The sequence below is a fragment of the Hypanus sabinus genome, chromosome 8, assembly GCF_030144855.1.
Source record: "Hypanus sabinus isolate sHypSab1 chromosome 8, sHypSab1.hap1, whole genome shotgun sequence".
NCBI lineage: Eukaryota > Metazoa > Chordata > Chondrichthyes > Myliobatiformes > Dasyatidae > Hypanus > Hypanus sabinus.
This window is the reverse complement of record NC_082713.1, coordinates 67023529-67045308: the sequence shown is the minus strand read 5'-3', so window position 1 is coordinate 67045308 and position 21780 is coordinate 67023529. Positions and strand designations below refer to the sequence as shown.

General features: G+C 42.8%; 1 long non-coding RNA gene across 2 annotated transcripts in view; it reads left to right on the top strand.

The window, feature by feature from the left end:
• LOC132398210 (uncharacterized) overlaps nt 1-19640 on the top strand; it is a 33750-nt gene extending 14110 nt beyond the window's left edge. For both annotated transcript variants that reach the window (XR_009513581.1, XR_009513580.1), the window contains exons 3-4: nt 5750-5857; nt 16904-19640. This is a non-coding gene — a long non-coding RNA (uncharacterized LOC132398210). The remainder of the gene's footprint in view (nt 1-5749; nt 5858-16903) is intronic.
• Nucleotides 19641-21780: the final 2140 nt, after the last annotated feature.

Genomic DNA, 21780 nt, shown 5'->3' with positions numbered 1-21780 from the left:
ACCAGTACATATGGATGAGAGAGGCCACGCCCTTCTTGCATTTATCACAGAGTGGACTAATGCTAGGGTAGAATCGAGATAGTTTAGATTTAGACATATGGGCTCTATGAACAATCTTAAACTGTAAAAGGCAGTGGCGAGCACAAAGAGAGGTTGAGTTAACCGATTTGAGAACTGAATCCCAGCTCTCCTCAGATAAGGAGATAATTAAATCCTGCTCCCAGGCCATTTTGATTTTATCCATGGGGGCCCGTCGTAAGGCCGCTAGTTTATCTCGGATGATTGATATTAAGCCTTTACCTAGTGGATTAATGGAAAGAAATAGGTCCATAGCATTTTTCGCAGGCGTTTCAGGAAAGTTAGGAATTAAAGGAGCAATAAAGTGTCGGATTTGGAGATATCTGAAAAAATGAGCGTTAGGCAGATTGAACTTAACAGAGAGCTGCTGAAAAGAAGCGAAGCGATTATCAATTAAAAGATGTCTAATGCCCTTCAAAATGTCTAATGCCCTTCCTATACCAAACATGGAATGCTGAATCGTATGTAGTAGGTAAAAAAAGGTGATTATGAGCAACAGGGCTGGAAACGGAAAACCCCTGGAAACCATTGCATTTCCTGAACTGAGCCCATATATGCAAAGTGTGTCTAACAAGAGGATTAACTATTGATCTGGGCAGACTACTAGGGAGTGCAGAGCCAAGAAGTGCAGAGATAGATAGTTCTTTAGTGGAGCTCAGCTCCATCGCCACCCAGTAAGGGCACTCAGGTTGGCCGTGGAAGAAAGACCAGAAGGTAGCACAACGTATATTAGCTGCCCAATAAAATAAACGAAAGTTAGGTAAAGCCATGCCACCCTCTTCTTTAGGTTTTTGGAGATGGATTTTATTAATTCTAGAGCGCTTATTCTGCCACAGATATGACAAAATAATAGAGTCTAAGGAATCAAAAAAAGATTTAGGAATAAAAATTGGAATAGATTGAAATAGGTATAAAAATTTGGGGAGAGCATACATTTTAACAACATTAATACGACCTACCAAAGCCATAGATAGAGGTGACCATTGTACCAGACTCTATTTTATAGCATATGAAAGATTGGCAAAGTTTTCACGAAAGAGATCTTTAAACTTCCTTGTGAATGTAATTCCAAGATAAGTAAACTGATTATGGACTACTTTAAAAGAGAGATCACAAAATGGTAGTTCTTGTGCTTCTTTATTAATTGGGAGAAGTTCACTCTTAAGTAAATTAAGTTTATAGCCAGAGATCTGGCTAAACTGGTCAAGAAGTGAAAACATTAGAGGTAAGGATGTAGACGGATTTGAGAGAAAGAGTAATAAGTCATCAGCATAGAGAGAAATTTTATGCTCAACACCCCCTCTCCAAATCCCGGTCAATTCAGGACAATTTTGAAACGCTATCGCCAGAGGTTCTATAGCCAAATCAAAGAGAAAGGGACTTAAGGGGCATCCCTGACGGGTGCCACATTTGAGATTAAATACTTGGGATTTCTGAAAATTAGTTAAAACAGAAGCAGTAGGACACAGGTACAGCAATTGAATCCAAGAGATGAAACTTTGGCCGAGGTCAAATTTTTCTAAGACTGCAAAAAGGTAGTTCCACTCTATACGATCAAATGTTTTCTCCGCATCGAGGGAAATAACACATTCAGGAATCCCAGTTGGAGGTGAGTATAAGCTATTAAATAAACGCCGAATGTTAAAAAAGGGAGACGGTTTTTAATAAAGCCTGTTTGGTCATCAGAGATAATGGAGGGAATAACAATTTCTAATCTATGAGCCAAAACTTTAGCTAGGATCTTTACATCAACATTGAGCAGAGAGATCGGCCTATACGAGGAACACTCTGTTGGGTCTTTGCCCTTTTTTAAAAGAAGAATAATAGATGCCTCACTGAAAGAGGGTGGCAATTTGCTGTAATTAAACGAGTCAGATAATACTGAAAGTAACTGAGGAGAAAGAAGTGAAGAGAATAATTTATAAAATTCTACAGGGAACCCATCAGGTCCAGGAGATTTCCCTGAGGACAGTGCAGAAATTGCAATAGATAGTTCTTCTGATGACATAGGCACATTGAGTTTGGCTTTGAAATCAGCTGAAAGTGAGGGGATATTCAGATTCTGTAAAAATTGATCAACAGAGATATTGTCATTCAGAGATTCAGAGGGATAAAGCCGAGAATAAAAATTTTTAAATGCGTCATTAATTTCTAAATGATCCGATGTAAAGTCTCCGTTCTCCTTCCGGATCTTTGTAATACGTTGTTTGGCTTTGGAACGCCTCGGCTGATTGGCTAGGAATTTTCAGAACTATCCCCATGAATGTAAAAGTGACTCTTGCTTTCGAGAAGTTGGCATTCGACAGGTTGAGTGGACAGAAGGTTAAATTTAGTTTGGAGTTCGACGCGCTTCTTGTATAATTCAGGGTTCTTAGTTTGGGCATATATTTGATCCAATTCTTTAATCTGGTTAATGAGGTCTAATCGATCTGCACGGGATCTTCTGTTGAGATTTGCTGTGTAAGAGATTATTCGCCCCCTCAGATATGCTTTCATGGCATCCCAGACAATCTGGGATGGCAATTCAGGTGATGCATTAGTGTTAAAATAAAAGGTTATCTGATCCTTAATAGATTTTAAAAAATCATCATCCGATAATAAAGTTGAATCAAACCGCCAGTGTTTATTCCTCTGAGGGAGACCAGGAAAGTTCAGAGAGAGAGTAATTGGGGCATGGTCAGAGATCAGTATGCTCTGATAGTCACAAGAGTGGCCAAATGGAATAAGTTGGTTATCGAGTAAGAAATAATCAATTCTAGTGAAGGTATGGTGAACATGTGAGAAAAAAGAATAATCTCTCTCCGTAGGATGGAGGAAACACCATATATCAGTGATACCATAATTAGAGAGAAACGATTGAATAGCTAAGGCAGATTTAGTAGGTGGTCTAGTAACAGAGGACGATCGATCCAAATTAGGATCTAACCAACAATTGAAGTCACCACCCAGTATAAGAGAGTATGAGTTTAAGTCTGGTAGTGAGGAAAAAAACAGTTCAAAAAAATTAACATCATCAAAGTTGGGGGCATACAGGTTTGCTAGTGCAACTTTAGTGTTATATAGTTTACCAGAAAAAAAATAAAACGGCCATTTGAATCAGATATTTTATTATGTTCAAAAGGAATATTTGAGTTAATAAGAATGGAGACTCCCCTAGCTTTAGCGGCAAAGGATGAATGAAAATGCTGACCCGCCCACTTTGACAGAAGCCGGGAGTTATCAAAACAACGAATATGAGTGTCTTGAAGGAAAGCAATGTCTGTTTTGAGTTGTTTGATATGTGAGAATACCTTCCTCCTTTTTACAGGATGATTCAATCCCTTTACATTCCAGCTCACGAATTTAAGTGCACTAGCCATTATCAATTACTAATGCATAAAAGGCAGCAGGCATATAAAAAGTCAAGCAGTACAATAGCAGTCTGGGAGCAGAGATGTGAACATAGATTTGTAAAATCAAAACATATACATGTCCTGAGCAATAAAGAGAAATAATATATACAGTGAGTGATGTTGGAACTGGAAAATCCACCCCACCCACACAACCCAAAACTAGACGGCTACCAAAACAAGTAGCTAGCTCTACCAAAAAAATTAACCCAAATACAACTTCCAGATCTGTGTCATTAACAACAGTTCTGTATAAATACTATAGCAAATAGTAACTAGTTTATGCACTAGAAAACATAACTACAGATTAGAACACCTTCTGCAGGAATATAAAACTTAATACAGAGAAAATCGGAAGAAGACCAAAACTAACCTGCCTGCGAAAAATTATAGAAGAATAAAGTAAGAGAAAGGAAAAAAAAGATTTAAAAAAAAGGAGAGGAAGGGGAAAATTATAAATTCAAGACGAGTATTTATCAACCATCTACAGAGAAGAGAGAAAAAAAATTCAGAGATTAGAAAAAAGGGGTGAAGAAAAGGAAAAAAAGAAAAAAAAGAAAATAAATAAATATAAAAAGAAGGAAAAATAAATCGGCAATTAAACTGTGAACCAACAAACAGGGAGGCCTTCACTAAAGACTTCAAACCTCCAAAAACAAGTTAGAGTCATTTGTAGAACTCTGTAGATAAAGTTGTACAAGAATAAACATAGATTACACACATACCAAATCCAGGGAGAGATTGTCCACAGCCCTTAGAGTTTCGATGAATAATGTCTGAGTGATTCAAGTAAAGTCTGAGTCCAGAAAAAGTAATTTTACTACGAGAAGTACTTATCCACCATTTTAGGAGGTCTGATCGGGTTCCGAAGATGACTGAAGACGGAAGACTTGCCACAAATGCTTCAGCTTCCTTCACTGATTTAAACCACTTGTATTTTCCAGTGTTAAGCTTGATTCGTAGATCGGCAGGAGAACGAAGAGAGGGTTTAAAACCACGATCAAAAAGCACTTTCATTGCGCCTTTAAACTCAGTGCGCATCTTTAAGGTCTGGGGTGCAAAATCTTCCACAAAGCGAATGGTTGTGTCCTGGAAAATAAAAGAACCTCTGCGACGTGCCTCCACGATCAGACTGTGTTGTACCTGGTATTGATGGAAGCACAAGATTACTGGTCGCGGGAGGGAGCCCAGAATTCCGGGGGGAATGTAGACCCGGTGTGCCCGTTCGAGCTCAGGCGGGTTTGGAAGCAAATCTTTCCCGAATATCTCACAGAGAAACTCGACGAAAAACTTCACTGTTGATCCCTGTTCGGTGGCCTCTGGCAATCCAAGAATTCTAAGATTGCAGCGTCTGCTGTGATTTTCGAGATCCACTGTTTTGAAAAGGAGTTTGTTACACTTTTCCTCTAAGCTGGAACAGAGAGTCTCCAAATATCGAACACGACTTTCTAAATCTTCAGAAGTCAAATCGATGCGAGATAAGTGTTCAGCATGGTTGTCCACTTTATCATTGATCCGATCCAGTTTGTCTTCCAACTGTTTGAAAGCGGTTTTGAATTCCTTTAAAATATCATCTCGGAGCTGTCCGAGCTCAGCCAGGGTCTCGTCTGAGAGAGCCGTAGCTTCCTTTCTCCCGGATTTAGAACTCTTGCTAGACATTGTAAGTTAGGTGTGTTCACTGGCAAGTAAGAGATACCGAAAAAGTTCCCGACTAAGGTTTAAAAAATGGAGACATTTAGTGCAAAGATAGCGACGGTAACGGAACAAAAGTTCGGAGCAGCTAAGCAATCGCCGTCTTACTGGAAGCCCCCCAGGCAAATCTTACAGTTTATTGTCATAGAGAACTACAGTGCAAAAACAGGCTCTTGGCTTACTTAGTCCATGTTTAACTATTATTCTGCATAGTCCTGTTGACCTGAACCTACATCATAGCCCCCATACCTCTCCCATCCGCGTACCTATCCAAACTCTCTTAATGTTGAAATGGAACCGGCATCCACCATCTCCGCTTGTAGCTTGTTTCACATTCCCACTGCCCTCTGAGTGAAAAAGATACCCCTCATGTTCGCCTTAAACATTTTACCTTTTACCTTTATCCCATGAATATTCGAAGAATCTAAAATACTATCAGAGGAATAAGTGCACAGAATGGCAGATATCTGAATTTAAATATTCTCACCTTTAGACTCTGGTAATTTCCTTTCTTGGCTTTGTATAAAGAACTGCCTTTATCAAATTGTATTTTTATCTGCAATAAATATTATTCATATCATTATTTCTAGCACTGTGCTGCAGTCAAGTTTAAGAAACATAAACCAAACATGGTTTCCTTCTGCTGGATCAGAACTTTAGCAGCTCTAAGACTTAGAGGTTTACCTATGACTTGAAAGGTATGTTTTGGTTTTGAGTTTTACTAATTCATTTGGATAAGCTTTTGGTCTCCCTACAGATGAATTTCTGTCTGGGGATTTGGGGCAATGGATTTATAAGCTTCAGGGGAATTTGAGGATTGGGAGTTGGGAGTTGGGCCAATAATGGGGTCCAGAGACTTGCATACTGGGTGAGAGATCAGAGTGTTCAGTGGGAAATAGGGAATGTATGGAAAGGAGCTCAGGGATCAAATGTAGATTGGAGGGATGGGGAAAGAGATCGCCAGGTGGGATTCAGGAAAGTTTGATAACAAAGATAATAGGTGCTGCAGAAGTCAGGGGGATAAAATGTAAATATGAATCTATCTTATTGAGGTATTAATACATCAGAACATTGCATGGAATGTGAAAGAATTTCTTGTAGGTTTGATTCATGTGGAGTAAAGGATAAATTGCTGGAAATTTAGAGAGAGATCAGAAATGCTCATTGCTCCACTGGTCATTGCACAGAGAGATTGGTGGGTGCTGGCTGTACATGTCTAAGAGAATGGCAGTTGCAAAGCCACTGGATAGAGGAGGTTTTGGCTGATGGTCCAGGTAAATGCATTCCTCAGGGACAACTTAAATTCCCAACAGCACTAGAACTGCAGATTATCTTGTCTCTGTGTGCAATTGTGAATGAAATAACTGTAGATTGTTTTCACAATTTATCTAAAATGTGCGCGTCCGTATTTTGGAGGTAGACTACCACCCTGAATCGCAGTTGACTCATCTGTGCTTTTCCCCTATTTATGTGTTTGGTGAGAATATTCAATAACATATTTATACTTCCATCAGTAAAGCACTTCTTAGAAATGATTCCATCTTTGGTGGATAAAGATGTTGATATTAGTTGTTTATAAGAAAGTGGAAAAAAAAGGAGAGCACAGCCCAGCACTCCTGGTTCTAAATTGACATAAAGGTGGTATTTGTTTAGAGTTCTCCTTATAACTTTGTAGTGTTCCTCCTGGTCCTTTGGTTTACCATCCACCACCCAGCATCCATAAAGTGTGTTTGTTGATAAATTACTTGAACACTGTAAATTGCTTTTCATTTGCAGGTGATTGGTAGAATCTTGAATGAATTGAAGGGACTGAGAGGGAAATTAAATGGGATTAGTGCAGGACTAATGTAAAGCCTGCACATTTCTGATGGACCGAAGGGCCTGCTTGCATGCTTTCTACATCTATGACTTTAAGATGTTCTGAGTTGATTTTCCCACATTCTGTAAAACAATCTGGAAAGGATTACTGTATTTCACACTGCGATGAGTAGTTTTCCATTGCTTTTCAGAGTTCATTGTATTGGGAATAATATACTGGCATGCACACAGTATTAGCCAACAGATAGAAAACAGAGAGTAGAATAAAGAAGTCATTTTTGGATTGGAAGGCTGTACCAGAAGGTGTTGCAGAGATTAGTGCTGTGGTACCAGCTGCTTACAATGGAGATTGATATATCCACCTTTCCTTCCAGGTGGCAGAATGGATTTTGAAGTGGATGTGGAGCAGCTTTAGGTCCTATTGCAAAATGACTTGTACTGGAGACATCTTGCTCCAATTATATAGAACCCTGGTGAGATTGCATCTGGAATATTATGTATACTTCTGATTGAGCAACTGCTGAGATAGTTCACCAAATTGAGTCCAGGCATGGTGGATTTGTTGCTTGAGAAGTTATTAAGCAGACAGGTCCTGTACTCTCCAGAGCCATGAGCAATGACAGCTGATCTTATTAGGTTTTTGCAGGCTTGATGGAATAAATGTGGAGTGGATGTTTCGTCTGTTTGGGATGTCTAGAACTAATCATTCAATCATTCAGTACAGTACGTATAGGGTTGAGAAGAACTTTTTTTTGACTGAATGAGCAGCAAATCTTTGGAATTCTCTGTTCAAGAGGGAATTTATTTGTCAAGTATAGAGGTCCTCCTCAGCTTATGAATACGTGATTTGTATACAAACTGTACATGCATATGAGCATTTAGGAGACTGGTTTTATAGATTCGTCAGCTGCTGGAGGGTGCTGCAGGTATCTTCAACCATGTTGCAACATGGATTGTGGCCACATTTCTGACTTGTGAATATTGGAGTATAAAAATATTATGGAGTATAAAACTTGTATCATTTGCTGTGTAACCAAAACTATGTAGTCAGCTTGCTATGCTTGTACCCAAGATGAAATCCTAGGAATGTAGAAGACAATGGTATGTTAATGAGAGGTAGCTAAAGAGCTAAAGAAATGTAGATTAGAACATTGCTCAGTTCTGAGTTTATTACTTGCTATGCATGTACCCAATTTAGTAGACTGAAGTCTTAGGAATGTAGAAGACAATGGTATGTTAATGAGAAGGTAGCTAAGAGATGTAGATTAGAACATGATTAAGCCAATTGATAGGAACAATAGGGACATGTAGTACGTGTAGTACGCAACTATAGATCGATTACATATGCTAATACAACTGGACAAATACTATAAAAAGTGCTGTTTCCGAGGATCGGTGGGCAATCAGCGACTAGCTCAATGACTTTCTCAGCTTTGATTTGCAAATTAAAGTTTAACCCTTTTTGAAGAATCTTCTGCGTCTCTTGGTCATTTGCAAGGCACAAAAAACCACAACATAATTGGCGACCGTGACAGGACCGGATAGAGGCCCGCAGAAAGGAAACGGCAGATTGGGAACGCTTCCCAGTCCTCCAGGGACCCCCACAAGGCTAACAGAATTAAGGGTGCACCCAAACAAAAAGTAAGTGCTTTTGTGACAATTTGGACTAAGAATTCTGTTGGTTTTGAGGAGGTCTTGGAGTCTCAGAAGTGTGGAACCACTGCCGAAGGGTCTCTCCAGTCCAAAGAATCTGGCAGAATTGGGGGTTAACAGAGGAGGCTCAGAGGATTGATCAAGAACACTGCAGTGAAGGTAAGTACAAATAAGTTAATAAGAAGTTAAGAAAAAGTCCACGTGGTGTTGGTAAATCCCTGTGGGTACCGCTTCGTACGAAACGAAGGGCTGAACGGGCAGGGAAAGTAGAGTAGAAAATCCTCATGGATACCGCCTTATGAGATAAGGGTCTGAACGGGCGAGGTGTTTAGAGTAGAAAATCCTCGTGGATACCGCCTTAAGAGATAAGGGTCTGAACGGGCGAGGTGCAAAGAGAAAGTTCTGTGGATACTGCTCTGAATAGAGGTCTGCACAGGCAGAACAGAATAGGAAACAAGGACAGTCCAATATATAGTTTAAAGCGCTGGTAGATAGACAATAGACTAGGCATAGAATTAGAGTAAGTTTAGTTAAGAAAAAGTCCATGTGGTGTTGTAGGAAGAAAAAGTCCACATGGTGTTAGAATTAGAGTGAATTTAGTGTAGAAAAAGTCCATGTGGTGTTAGACTAGGCCAGGGGTCAGCAACCTTTACCACTGAAAGAGCCACTTGGACCCGTTTCCCACAGAAAAGAAAACACTGGGAGCAGCAAAACCCGTTTGACATTTAAAATGAAATAACACTGCATACAACGTTTTTTTTTGCCTTTATGCTATGTATAAACAAACTATAATGTGTTGCATTTATGAAATTGATGAACTCCTGCAGAGAAAACGAAATTACATTTCTGCATGCAACAAAAACATTTTGAACTCCGAAAAAAAGACGTTGGGTTGAAAGTTACTTTTAAGTAAAATATTCAATGTCTATTTGAGTCCTTCTTGTATTTATGAAAAACGCCGAACTTAAATTTTCCGCCAGCAGCAAACCAAAAATAACGTCAGCCAGCTGTCATCCTGAAAAATGAAAGGACTATTTCACTGAACTATGAAAAAATATGAATATAAGTAAAATAATAGGCAATTAAAATATTTATCATACTTGGTTAATGGGATTTCTGCTCCTGGACCTCAGCGCACAGCGTCTGCACATCAGGGCTGTATGATGTCACCTTCATCTTTACACAGGATCGCAAGCTGTCATCTGTGAGGTTTTCAATATCACTCCATTTGTGTTTCTGAGCAAGAACGGCCTTCTGACGGGCAACATCTTCAAGGTCTGCTGTCAAGCGTCTAAACTTGGACACCCATATGTCTTTGTCGGCTATGTCGGCCAGTTCCATCTCAAGATCAGGTTGACTCACACCTGCCAATGCAGTCGTATTCAGTAGGGAAGGATCGATGCTTAAGGGAGTGACCGGGAAGGATAATGTGTTTTTTTCCTCTCTGAACTCACAGAAGCGTTTCCCAAACGATGTTTGCATTGCGATGATTGCAGAATGTAAATACTCCGAAATTATCATGTCGTGACCTTGTTTGAACTCTCTCAAATTGGGGAAGTGAGACAAAGTGCCTTTCTGTAAATCTCTGGCAAGCACTGTCAACTTGCGCTCGAATGCCAAAACATCCTCCAACATGTGCAGGGCTGTACGTCCTTTCCCCTGAAGAGCTGTGTTCAGCGTGTTCAGGTGCACTGTCATGTCTACCATGAAGTGTAGCTTTTCCAGCCACTCTGGCTGTTCCAGCTCAGGAAAGGTGAGCCCTTTGCTGCCCAGGAAAGTTTTCACTTCTTCCAGACACGCGACAAAGCGTTTCAGCACCTTCTGTCTGGACAGCCAGCGATAAAAACAAGTTGTAGCGGTGTCAGTAAACTGCAGTCAAAGATAGCTTTATTCGAACTAAACAGCCTTGCTTTTAAGCCTCCCTCAACCCAGCCCCCATGGACGCAGATGCTGCAAAAGACGCGTACTCACAAACCCCCGTAGGCTATCTCCCTTAGCCGGAATGCCGGCTAATTGTGAGCCGTTTCGGATGTGGCAGGAAATGTACAAGATCACCATAATTACATTTCAAAAGCTAACAAACTAACATAAAATACATTTTAATTAAATACTGACCAATTATTTCCCAAAGCCACAGGGAGCCGCAGCACAGAGGTGAAAGAGCCACAAATGGCTCGGGAGCCGCAGGTTGCCGACCCCCGGACTAGGCAGAGAATTAGAGCAAGTAATATTATCCAGTAAACGAACTGTGAATCTCTGAAATACCTTAAAAAGAGAGAATAACATGACAGGTAGAGGAACGGCAGTAGAGATTCTGAGCAAAAAATTCCCGTTAATTAATAATGAGATCACAAAAACTTCAGAAAAATGGGAAAAAAGAACCAATAACCTGGTCACAAAGTGGCCAAGAGAACTTTTGATGTAAGTTTGTGCGAAGAAATGGAGGGACTAATTAAAAATTACAAACCAAAAGATAAATCTAAGAAAAGAGAGCAAAAAAGAGAACGAGAAATGGAAGTGCTAAAACTCTTCAGAACGGAGGGAGAAAGGCTGAGGAGGACAGGTAGAATATTGATTACAAGCGAAGAAGACACCAAGGTGCTGGAGAAACAGCCTGTTAAAGAGAGAAAAGGGTACAGTGAGAAGCTGGCTTCGGCTCTGTACCCGGATGCGACAGAAACAGAAAAGCCCCCTCCCTATAATGAGGAAGGAACCCCTAAGCAGTGCCCCCTGCTGACGGGAAAAGTAAACATGCAGGGAGAAGTCCAAGTTCGGGATAATGAGGAGGAAAAAAAAACAATACGAGAAGGAAAAAGCGGCGATATGGAAGGAGATACAGGCAGAAAAGATGAAGATAGAACAGGTACAGAGAGAAATGCAAGAACAGATTGAACGGATGAAATACTTGAGAGAGGAAAAGGAATATGAGGAGTATCGGTTATACTATAGAAATAAACAGACTACAAAAGAAGGTGACTCATTGGAGGAGCAAGAGTTAAGTAGAGGGAGAGAGGATGTGAGAATTTGTGGGGAAGAGGTAGGAGGCAGAAGCCTAGAAGAACAGAAGGAGGCGGTAGGGGAGCGAGTTGCGGAAGTAAAGAGAGAGCCAGATAAGTTACTGAGAGGGGGTTGCCAGAAGAGATGCGAAAAATACTCCAGGGGCCAACCGAGTATTGAATTAAGACAGAAAGGAAGGACTCCACAGGGAGACCGAGGGAAGAGCAGGACCCCGGAGACATTTGTGTGGGAGGCAGTAAAGACATACCCTGAGACAGATGGGGAGTCAGACGAGGAGGAGAGCCAGGGCAGGTGGGAAGAAGGAGGAAGAATGATGCCGTTGTTAGTAAAAGGATCAGGACAAGTGCAGTATATCCCTTGTGGATCCCAGGACCTAGAAGGGCTGAAAAACACTCTGCCCAATCTACATGAAGGAGCAGGGAAATGGATTAGAGCCTTTGAAGAAGAAATGGCGTGATGATTATTGGCTATGGGAGATTTGAAGGCACTATTGATAAGGTTGATGGGAACCTCCAAATTTAACGAACTAATGGAAATGGCTGGCATAGTAAACTCGAACGACCCAAGAACTGATGGAGATGGGTTTGACAGAGTGAGGCAGAGGGCATGGCAGGCCCTCAGAAAGCTTTATCCACCCAAAGTAGACCCCAAAGCCTTAAAGGGGGATCCACTGAGAGACACTGAAAACCCAGCAGCCTACGTTGAAAAGGTGGAGAATGGAGACTGAGCAAGAGGTGGAGAATAGCTTATTTATCACCACACTGTTCCGACATAGCATTTTGGATGCAATGCCTCCACAAGTAAAATCCAAACTGGAGGAAGTGGTTGGGCTAACGTCAAAGACCCCACAAGAATTTAGAGACCACGTAGTCCATGCGGTTGAGAAATACCGAAAAGACAAACGAAGGTTGGCTGAGCAGCAGGAAGAGGTGCAAAGAAAGTTAATACAAATGCAGCTTGAAGAACACAAGAAGAAGGAAAAAGAGAAAAGCAAAAAAATGCTGCCAGCAACCACCGGTCCGAGTACAGCCATTGAACTGGACAAGGCACTGCTATATGGAGGAACCAATCATACTGTAAGACAAGGGCTGGAAAACCCCATGCCAATAAGCGTCTTTGGGGGAGCATTCTCACAAATGCCCCATCAGGAACAGACTAAATTCAAACAGCCCAGACAGGACTGGAAGTTCCAAGGAGGGGGACAGAGAAGCTATGGGCAAAGGGGACCAGTGAGGAAACAGGGGGAAAGAGAAGTAGAGATTATGCTGGGAATGTAATCAGCCAAGTCACATGAGAAGAGATTGTCCGTTTACACCATGGCCTGTCACACACCAGCAGGATCCGATAAGAAGGGAACTAAAGTTTATCCAAGGACCAGCCCCCACAAGCCCAAGCGGACCTGTGAACTCCTATGCGAGGTATTAGGGGTGCGCCGAGAATTTGAGAGGGAAGGGACATTACCCAATGATAATGTGGGAGGCAGATGAGGAACCCATTGTTCAGGTTATGTTAGAAGGACAGCTGACACCAATGATGATAGATACTGGAGCCACATACACTTGCATACAGCCACAGTATGCCCTTCACCTTCCCATGTCAGGAGAGTTTATTAAGACGGTAGGGTTCTCGGGGAAAACAAAGTTGACACAGTGCACTGCTCCAGTGCGGTTGAGAATGGGAAATAAAGAAATTGTTTTGCTGGTGCTAGTATTTAAAGGAACTCCAATTAATTTGTTAGGCAGAGATGCCTTATTGAAATTGGAATTAAAATTAGAATGCACCAGAAATGGGCTGAGTGTGGGAAGAACAGGGGCTCAACTGATAGTGCAAGAAGACAAGAACGCTAATGTCTTTTGGATAGGAGATATCGCAGATCAGATTCAGGAAACCTGGGAGAAATGGAAAAAGGGCGTGCAGGCTATATTACCCAGGGCTGTAATGCCCAAATCTGAGCTACATTGTACAGTGATTTTTGACAAGACTCAGAACAGGGAGTTAGAGAAGAGATGGCACCTAGAGGCATGTAACCAGCAGTGCCTGGAAGGGGAGGCTGTGATAATTGGAAAGCAAGGGGCAGCTTTACAAGTTAAATGGAACACCTTTTTAGAAAAATGCGCCACACGTAATGTTATTGGTAAACATGGGATATCAGTCTAAAGACTTGGGACCCTTAGTTAAGAGTGCTGAAACTGTAACAGTGTGGAGGAAAATCACGCCAGAGGTGTCGATATCAGAAGATAACAATTGCATTAAAATAATGGTAAGCGGAGATATGGTAGGGACAGTGAGAGAGGTCGAAATAACTCCCCAACCACACATGCCCTTGCTGGGAAAGGAAAGAGGCCAGCAGAAAGATAAAAGGTTAGATGAGTTGCCGTCTATTCTGTGGTCACAGCATGACACGGACGTAGGGAAAATAAAAACAGCAAGTCCAGTGGAAATAAGGCTGAAAAGGGGAGCAATTCCACCCCAGAGACCACAATACCCTCTAAGACCAGAAGCGGAAGGGGGAATAGCATCGACAGTGCAGGGGTTGCTTGAAATAGGAGTGCTTAAAAGAACAAACAGTCCATGCAATACCCCGTTGCTGCCGGTTTTAAAAGCAGATAAATCTAAGTGGAGATTGGTGCATGATTTGCGAGTGGTAAATGATGTGGTAGAGGACTGGCCAGCAGTAGTCCCCAACCCACACACGCTTTTGACTAATGTTCCACCTGAAGCAAGTTACTTTTCAGTGATTGATTTGTGTTCGGCTTTCTTCAGCATTCCTCCAGCCCACCAGTGTCAGTATTTGTTTGCATTTACATACAGAGGTGCTCAGTATACCTATACCAGAATGCCGCAAGGATTTAAACATTCACCACACGTTTTTAATCAGGTGTTGAAGGCAGACCTAGAGGGCATACCATTGGAAAGTACATTGTTACAGTATGTGCATGACCTGTCGATTTGCTCCCACAGCAAAGAACAGTGTGAGCAGGACACCATAACTCTGTTAGAGAAGCTGGCGCACGGAGGACATAAAGTATCCAGAAAGAAACTGCAATTTTGCACGCAACAAGTGGAAACTTAGGCAGGGCAATATCCAAGGGAGTGAAGGCGATAGCACCAGATCAGATTGAGGCAATAACTAAGGCCCCTAAACCCCAGACTGTAGGGCAGATGATGACATTTTTGGGAATGGCAGGGTACAGCTCAGATTGGATAGGAGAATATGCTGAGATTGTGGCACCTTTAAGAAAGATAATGAAAGAAGCAGGACATACAAATTTGAAAAACGGCTTACAGTGGAATGGAGAAGCGGAGATAGCGTTCAATACTATTAAGCGGGAATTGCAGTCAGCACCAGCATTAGCTTTGCCTGACTACGAGAAGGTTTTTCATTTGTATGTATCCAACCGACAGGAGGGTTATGTTACAACAGTTCTAACACAAGAGACAGGCACAGGAAAAGCAAAGCAGCCGATAGCATACTGCAGTACGAGACTAGATGAGGTGGCTCAGGGGTATCCACCCTGTTATCAGGGATTGGCGGCGCTGTACTATGCATATGGAAAGGCATCATCTGTAACCCTGGGCTATCCTGTGACTCTGTACACACACCACAAAGTAGCAGAGTTGCTGGAAAGAGGGAAATTTGTGCTGATGCCAGCTAAGATAGCAGTGTATCAGATGCTATTGACATTTCCAGACATAACTATACAGAGATGCACTACCAGTAATATAGCCGATTGTGTCCCTTTAGACTATGAAGGAGAACCCCATGATTGTGTAGGGAAGACGATGGCATTTGCCAAATTGAGAGCAGATTTACGGTCAGAACCACTAGAGGATGCAGATAAAAAGGTTCTGTTCGTAGATGGCTCTTGTTATAGGGATTATGATGGACATCATGCAGGGTTCTCAGTCGTGCAGCAGGATCAGTCGAGCTATAAGTTTATTAGGATGGAATCCTGTCCCCAACCGTGTTCCGCCCAACTAGCGGAAATCAAAGCCCTGACAGCTGCGTGTGAAATGAAGGAATGCGAGAAAGTAGACATCTATACTGATTCGGCATATGCTCATGGAGTATGCCATTTGTTCGGGGCAGTGTGGAAGCAGAGAGGTTTTAAAAAAAGTAGCGGAGATCCCATACAACATTGTCAGCAAATTCTAGACTTAATAAAAGCCATAATGAAACCTAAAGCATTGGCTATAGTAAAATGCCAGGCACATAAAAAAGGAAACGATGTAATAACAAAGGGAAATCAAGCTGCGGACGAGGCAGCCAGAAAAGCGTCTGGGTGTACATCAGCTGTCATTGCCCCCGGGTAAGCCTAACTCCAGAACCTGAGGTAGAGGACCTAATTGAAATACAAGGTAAGGCAACTTTGGCAGAACCGACAATGTGGAGAAAAAGGGGGGGCAAGCAGAACCCAGAAGGCTTGTGGAGCATGGAAGACGGTTTGTTGGTAGCACCCACCCCTCTCCTGACGATTCTGATTTCAGAAGCGCATGGGATGGACCATTGTGCAAGGGGGGAAGTGATAAAGAAAATAAAGAAGGATGGTTTTTGGTCACCTTATTTACAGGCTTCAGTGGACTTTGTCTTGTCACAGTGCGAGGTACGCGCACAGAATAATGTTCGGAAGGGAATTACAACCCCAATAGGCCACATTCTTGTACCTGAAGGACCATTTAAACATCTAGTGATCGATTACGTAGACATGATAAAGACAGTGAGAGGGAAAAGATACATGCTGGTAGTAGTTGATCGATTTAGCAGATGGGTGGAGGCGGTACCTTCAAAAGATCAAGGGGCAAAGACGGTGGTAAAATTTCTGACAAATGAAGTGATCCCAAGGTTTGGAATACCTACAGAAGTTAGCTCAGGCAATTGTTCAGCTTTTATCCAGAAAGTGGTCAAACTGGTACTACAGGCGCTGAGGATAAAGCAAAGATTTGGATGTGTATACCACCCTCAGTCGCAGGGCATGGTAGAAAGAATTAATGGAACCCTGAAAGCCAAACTAAACAAAATTTGTGCAGACACTAAACTTAATTGGGTCGATGCTTTACCGTTAGCATTGATGAGTTACCGCATGCAAACTAATCGAATGACATGCCTGACACCGCATGAGATGCTCACTGGGAGGCCCATGCCAGTGCCCCAGTGGAGAGGGCCGTATAAGGGACCTAGTTTGGAACAATTGGAAATAGAATTGAAACAATACATGCAGCAGATAACTATGATACATAGGTCTATTTATGCCCAGGAAAAACAGAAAGAGCCGGAGATCGTACAAGGGGAAGGACCGATCAAACCAGGAGACCAGGTTTACGTGCGAGTTTTTCGGAGAAAGTGGAACGAGCCAAGAAGGGAAGGACCCTTTACGGTAACCAAGGCATCACCCACCGTAGTTCAGGTAGAAGGCTGCTCCACCTGGTACCATCTGAACCATTGCACGAGGGCAGTCCTGCAAGGGCAATCAGGTGAAGTGTCCGAGGTAAGTGATGCGGAAGAGCAGTTAGCGGGAGACAGACAGGGGAAACAAGAAGCTGACACTGCACCGCAGGAGTTTGATCAATTAGGAAGGGAGATTTTTGATTCTGCGGACGGGCCTGAAGACCCCCAGGATGTGGTGGTGGATAGTAGGGCTTCTTCAGATAATGGGGATGAGCTGGGAACGACCAGTTGTGTCCCTGGGGACAGAGCACTCACATACTCCAGTGCAGACTTGGAAACCATTAGTGTGGCAGATATGGAATGGGACTAATAACTTGCAGAAAAGAAGTAAAAGGAGCACAACACTTACCTCCTCACCATGGTTAAAGACACGTACTAATCAGTGGTATCAATGGGCAACATACACGGCAGGAATGATGAAGAGACAAAATTGTTACCTGTGCTCAAGGGAAAGCCCCACTCAGCATGTAGTTCCCATGCCTTATAACTCCTCCACTTGCACGCAGTGGCGAAGAGAGCACAGGGAACAATGCGAACGACAGTGTCCAGGTCCGGTTAGGGCTTGTTTCATGAGGATTTGCGTTAAAGCAGATCCCTGCTATCAAAACTGTCTGAACAATGCACCAATGTGCCCCTATTGGTGTATGCTATATCAGGCTTCCTCGCAGTTTGATCAAAGCAAGATTGCCTCTGAATGCAATTACAGCAGACCATGGGCTATAAATAAAAGAAGCCAGACACCTGCACTGCAACAGCTTATAATGCAGGACCATCTGAGTTATGAATGTTTCATGCGGGTGGGCACTCACCCGGTTGGCCACTTCTGAGGCAACTGCACTCAGACGTGGGATGTAAAAGACACTTGACGGGTTCCCCTCCTCCTGAGGGTGCAATGGACTCTCAGACTATCCCATTAGCAGACACTTGGTGGCTGTGTGGACAGGAAGGAGGTCTGAGATCTACGCTCCCCCTCAGGTGGGAAGGAACATGTACACGTGTCATGCTGCTTCAGGAAGTTATAATGTCCCCTGAAGTACAGTCCAACGCTAACTTCCCTGAGCAGCGGACTCTGCTACGGCAGAAGAGAAAATATGACCCGGACCCGACAATCCGGATTGACAGTACAGGGCAGTCAAGAGGTATACCTAACGAATTCAAGGCACGAAACGAGATTGCTGCAGGCTGGGAAGCTATCATACCTGTGATAGGGGTAAGCAAAAATGTTGAATGGATAAACTATATATACTATAATCAGCAGAGATTCATCAACTATACCGATGATGCGCTAGAGGCCTTAGGACAGGGGTCAGCAACCTTTACCACTGAAAGAGCCACTTGGACCCGTTTCCCACAGAAAAGAAAACACTGGGAGCCGCAAAACCCGTTTGACATTTAAAATGAAATAACACTGCATACAACGTTTTGTTTTGCCTTTATGCTATGTATAAACAAACTATAATGTGTTGCATTTATGAAATTGATGAACTCCTGCAGAAAAAACGAAATTACATTTCTGCATGCAACAAAAACATTTTGAACTCCGAAAAAAAAGACGTTGGGTTGAAGGTTACTTTTAAGTAAAATACTCAACGTCTATTTGAGTCCTTCTTGTATTTATGAAAAATGCCAAACTTAAATTTGCCGCCAGCAGCAAACCAAAAATAACGTCAGCCAGCTGTCAACCTGAAAAATAAAAGGACTATTTCACTGAACAATGAAAACATATGAATATACGTAAAATAATAGGCAATTAAAATATTTATCATACTTGGTCAGGTTGACTCACACCTGACAATGCAGTCGTATTCAGTAGGGATGGATCGATGCTTAGGGGAGTGACTGGGAAGGATAATGTGTTTTTTTCCTCTCTGAACTCACAGAAGCGTTTCCCAAACGATGTTTGCATTGGGATGATTGCAGAATGTAAATACTCCGAATTTATCATGTCGTGACCTTGTTTGAACTCTCTCAAATTGGGGAAGTGAGACAATGTGCCTTTCTGTAAATCTCTGGCAAGCACTGTCAACTTGCGCTCGAATGCCAAAACATCCTCCAACATGTGCAGGGCTGTCCTTACCCCTGAAGAGCTGTGTTCAGCGTGTTCAGGTGCGCTGTCATGTCTACCATGAAGTGTAGCTTTTCCAGCCACTCTGGCTGTTCCAGCTCAGGAAAGGTGGGCCCTTTGCTGCCCAGGAAAGTTTTCACTTCTTCCAGACACGCGACAAAGCGTTTCAGCACCTTCCGTCTGGACAGCCAGCGATAAAAACACGTTGTAGCGGTGTCAGTAAACTGCAGTCAAAGATAGCTTTATTCGAACTAAACAGCCTTGCTTTTAAGCCTCCCTCAACCCAGCCCCCATGGACGCAGATGCTGCAAAAGACGCGTACTCACAAACCCCCGTAGGCTATCTCCCTTAGCCGGAATGCCGGCTAATTGTGAGCCGTTTCGGATGTGGCAGGAAATGTACAAGATCACCATAATTACATTTCAAAAGCTAACAAACTAACATAAAATACATTTTAATTAAATACTGACCAATTATTTCCCAAAGCCACAGGGAGCCGCAGCACAGAGGTGAAAGAGCCACAAATGGCTCGGGAGCCACAGGTTGCCGACCCCCGGACTAGGCAGAGAATTAGAGCAAGTAATATTATCCAGTAAACGAACTGTGAATCTCTGAAATACCTTAAAAAGAGAGAATAACATGACAGGTAGAGGAACGGCAGTAGAGATTCTGAGCAAAAAATTCCCGTTAATTAATAATGAGATCACAAAAACTTCAGAAAAATGGGAAAAAAGAACCAATAACCTGGTCACAAAGTGGCCAAGAGAACTTTTGATGTAAGTTTGTGCGAAGAAATGGAGGGACTAATTAAAAATTACAAACCAAAAGATAAATCTAAGAAAAGAGAGCAAAAAAGAGAACGAGAAATGGAAGTGCTAAAACTCTTCAGAACGGAGGGAGAAAGGCTGAGGAGGACAGGTAGAATATTGATTACAAGCGAAGAAGACACCAAGGTGCTGGAGAAACAGCCTGTTAAAGAGAGAAAAGGGTACAGTGAGAAGCTGGCTTCGGCTCTGTACCCGGATGCGACAGAAACAGAAAAGCCCCCTCCCTATAATGAGGAAGGAACCCCTAAGCAGTGCCCCCTGCTGACGGGAAAAGTAAACATGCAGGGAGAAGTCCAAGTTCGGGATAATGAGGAGGAAAAAAAAACAATACGAGAAGGAAAAAGCGGCGATATGGAAGGAGATACAGGCAGAAAAGATGAAGATAGAACAGGTACAGAGAGAAATGCAAGAACAGATTGAACGGATGAAATACTTGAGAGAGGAAAAGGAATATGAGGAGTATCGGTTATACTATAGAAATAAACAGACTACAAAAGAAGGTGACTCATTGGAGGAGCAAGAGTTAAGTAGAGGGAGAGAGGATGTGAGAATTTGTGGGGAAGAGGTAGGAGGCAGAAGCCTAGAAGAACAGAAGGAGGCGGTAGGGGAGCGAGTTGCGGAAGTAAAGAGAGAGCCAGATAAGTTACTGAGAGGGGGTTGCCAGAAGAGATGCGAAAAATACTCCAGGGGCCAACCGAGTATTGAATTAAGACAGAAAGGAAGGACTCCACAGGGAGACCGAGGGAAGAGCAGGACCCCGGAGACATTTGTGTGGGAGGCAGTAAAGACATACCCTGAGACAGATGGGGAGTCAGACGAGGAGGAGAGCCAGGGCAGGTGGGAAGAAGGAGGAAGAATGATGCCGTTGTTAGTAAAAGGATCAGGACAAGTGCAGTATATCCCTTGTGGATCCCAGGACCTAGAAGGGCTGAAAAACACTCTGCCCAATCTACATGAAGGAGCAGGGAAATGGATTAGAGCCTTTGAAGAAGAAATGGCGTGATGATTATTGGCTATGGGAGATTTGAAGGCACTATTGATAAGGTTGATGGGAACCTCCAAATTTAACGAACTAATGGAAATGGCTGGCATAGTAAACTCGAACGACCCAAGAACTGATGGAGATGGGTTTGACAGAGTGAGGCAGAGGGCATGGCAGGCCCTCAGAAAGCTTTATCCACCCAAAGTAGACCCCAAAGCCTTAAAGGGGGATCCACTGAGAGACACTGAAAACCCAGCAGCCTACGTTGAAAAGGTGGAGAATGGAGACTGAGCAAGAGGTGGAGAATAGCTTATTTATCACCACACTGTTCCGACATAGCATTTTGGATGCAATGCCTCCACAAGTAAAATCCAAACTGGAGGAAGTGGTTGGGCTAACGTCAAAGACCCCACAAGAATTTAGAGACCACGTAGTCCATGCGGTTGAGAAATACCGAAAAGACAAACGAAGGTTGGCTGAGCAGCAGGAAGAGGTGCAAAGAAAGTTAATACAAATGCAGCTTGAAGAACACAAGAAGAAGGAAAAAGAGAAAAGCAAAAAAATGCTGCCAGCAACCACCGGTCCGAGTACAGCCATTGAACTGGACAAGGCACTGCTATATGGAGGAACCAATCATACTGTAAGACAAGGGCTGGAAAACCCCATGCCAATAAGCGTCTTTGGGGGAGCATTCTCACAAATGCCCCATCAGGAACAGACTAAATTCAAACAGCCCAGACAGGACTGGAAGTTCCAAGGAGGGGGACAGAGAAGCTATGGGCAAAGGGGACCAGTGAGGAAACAGGGGGAAA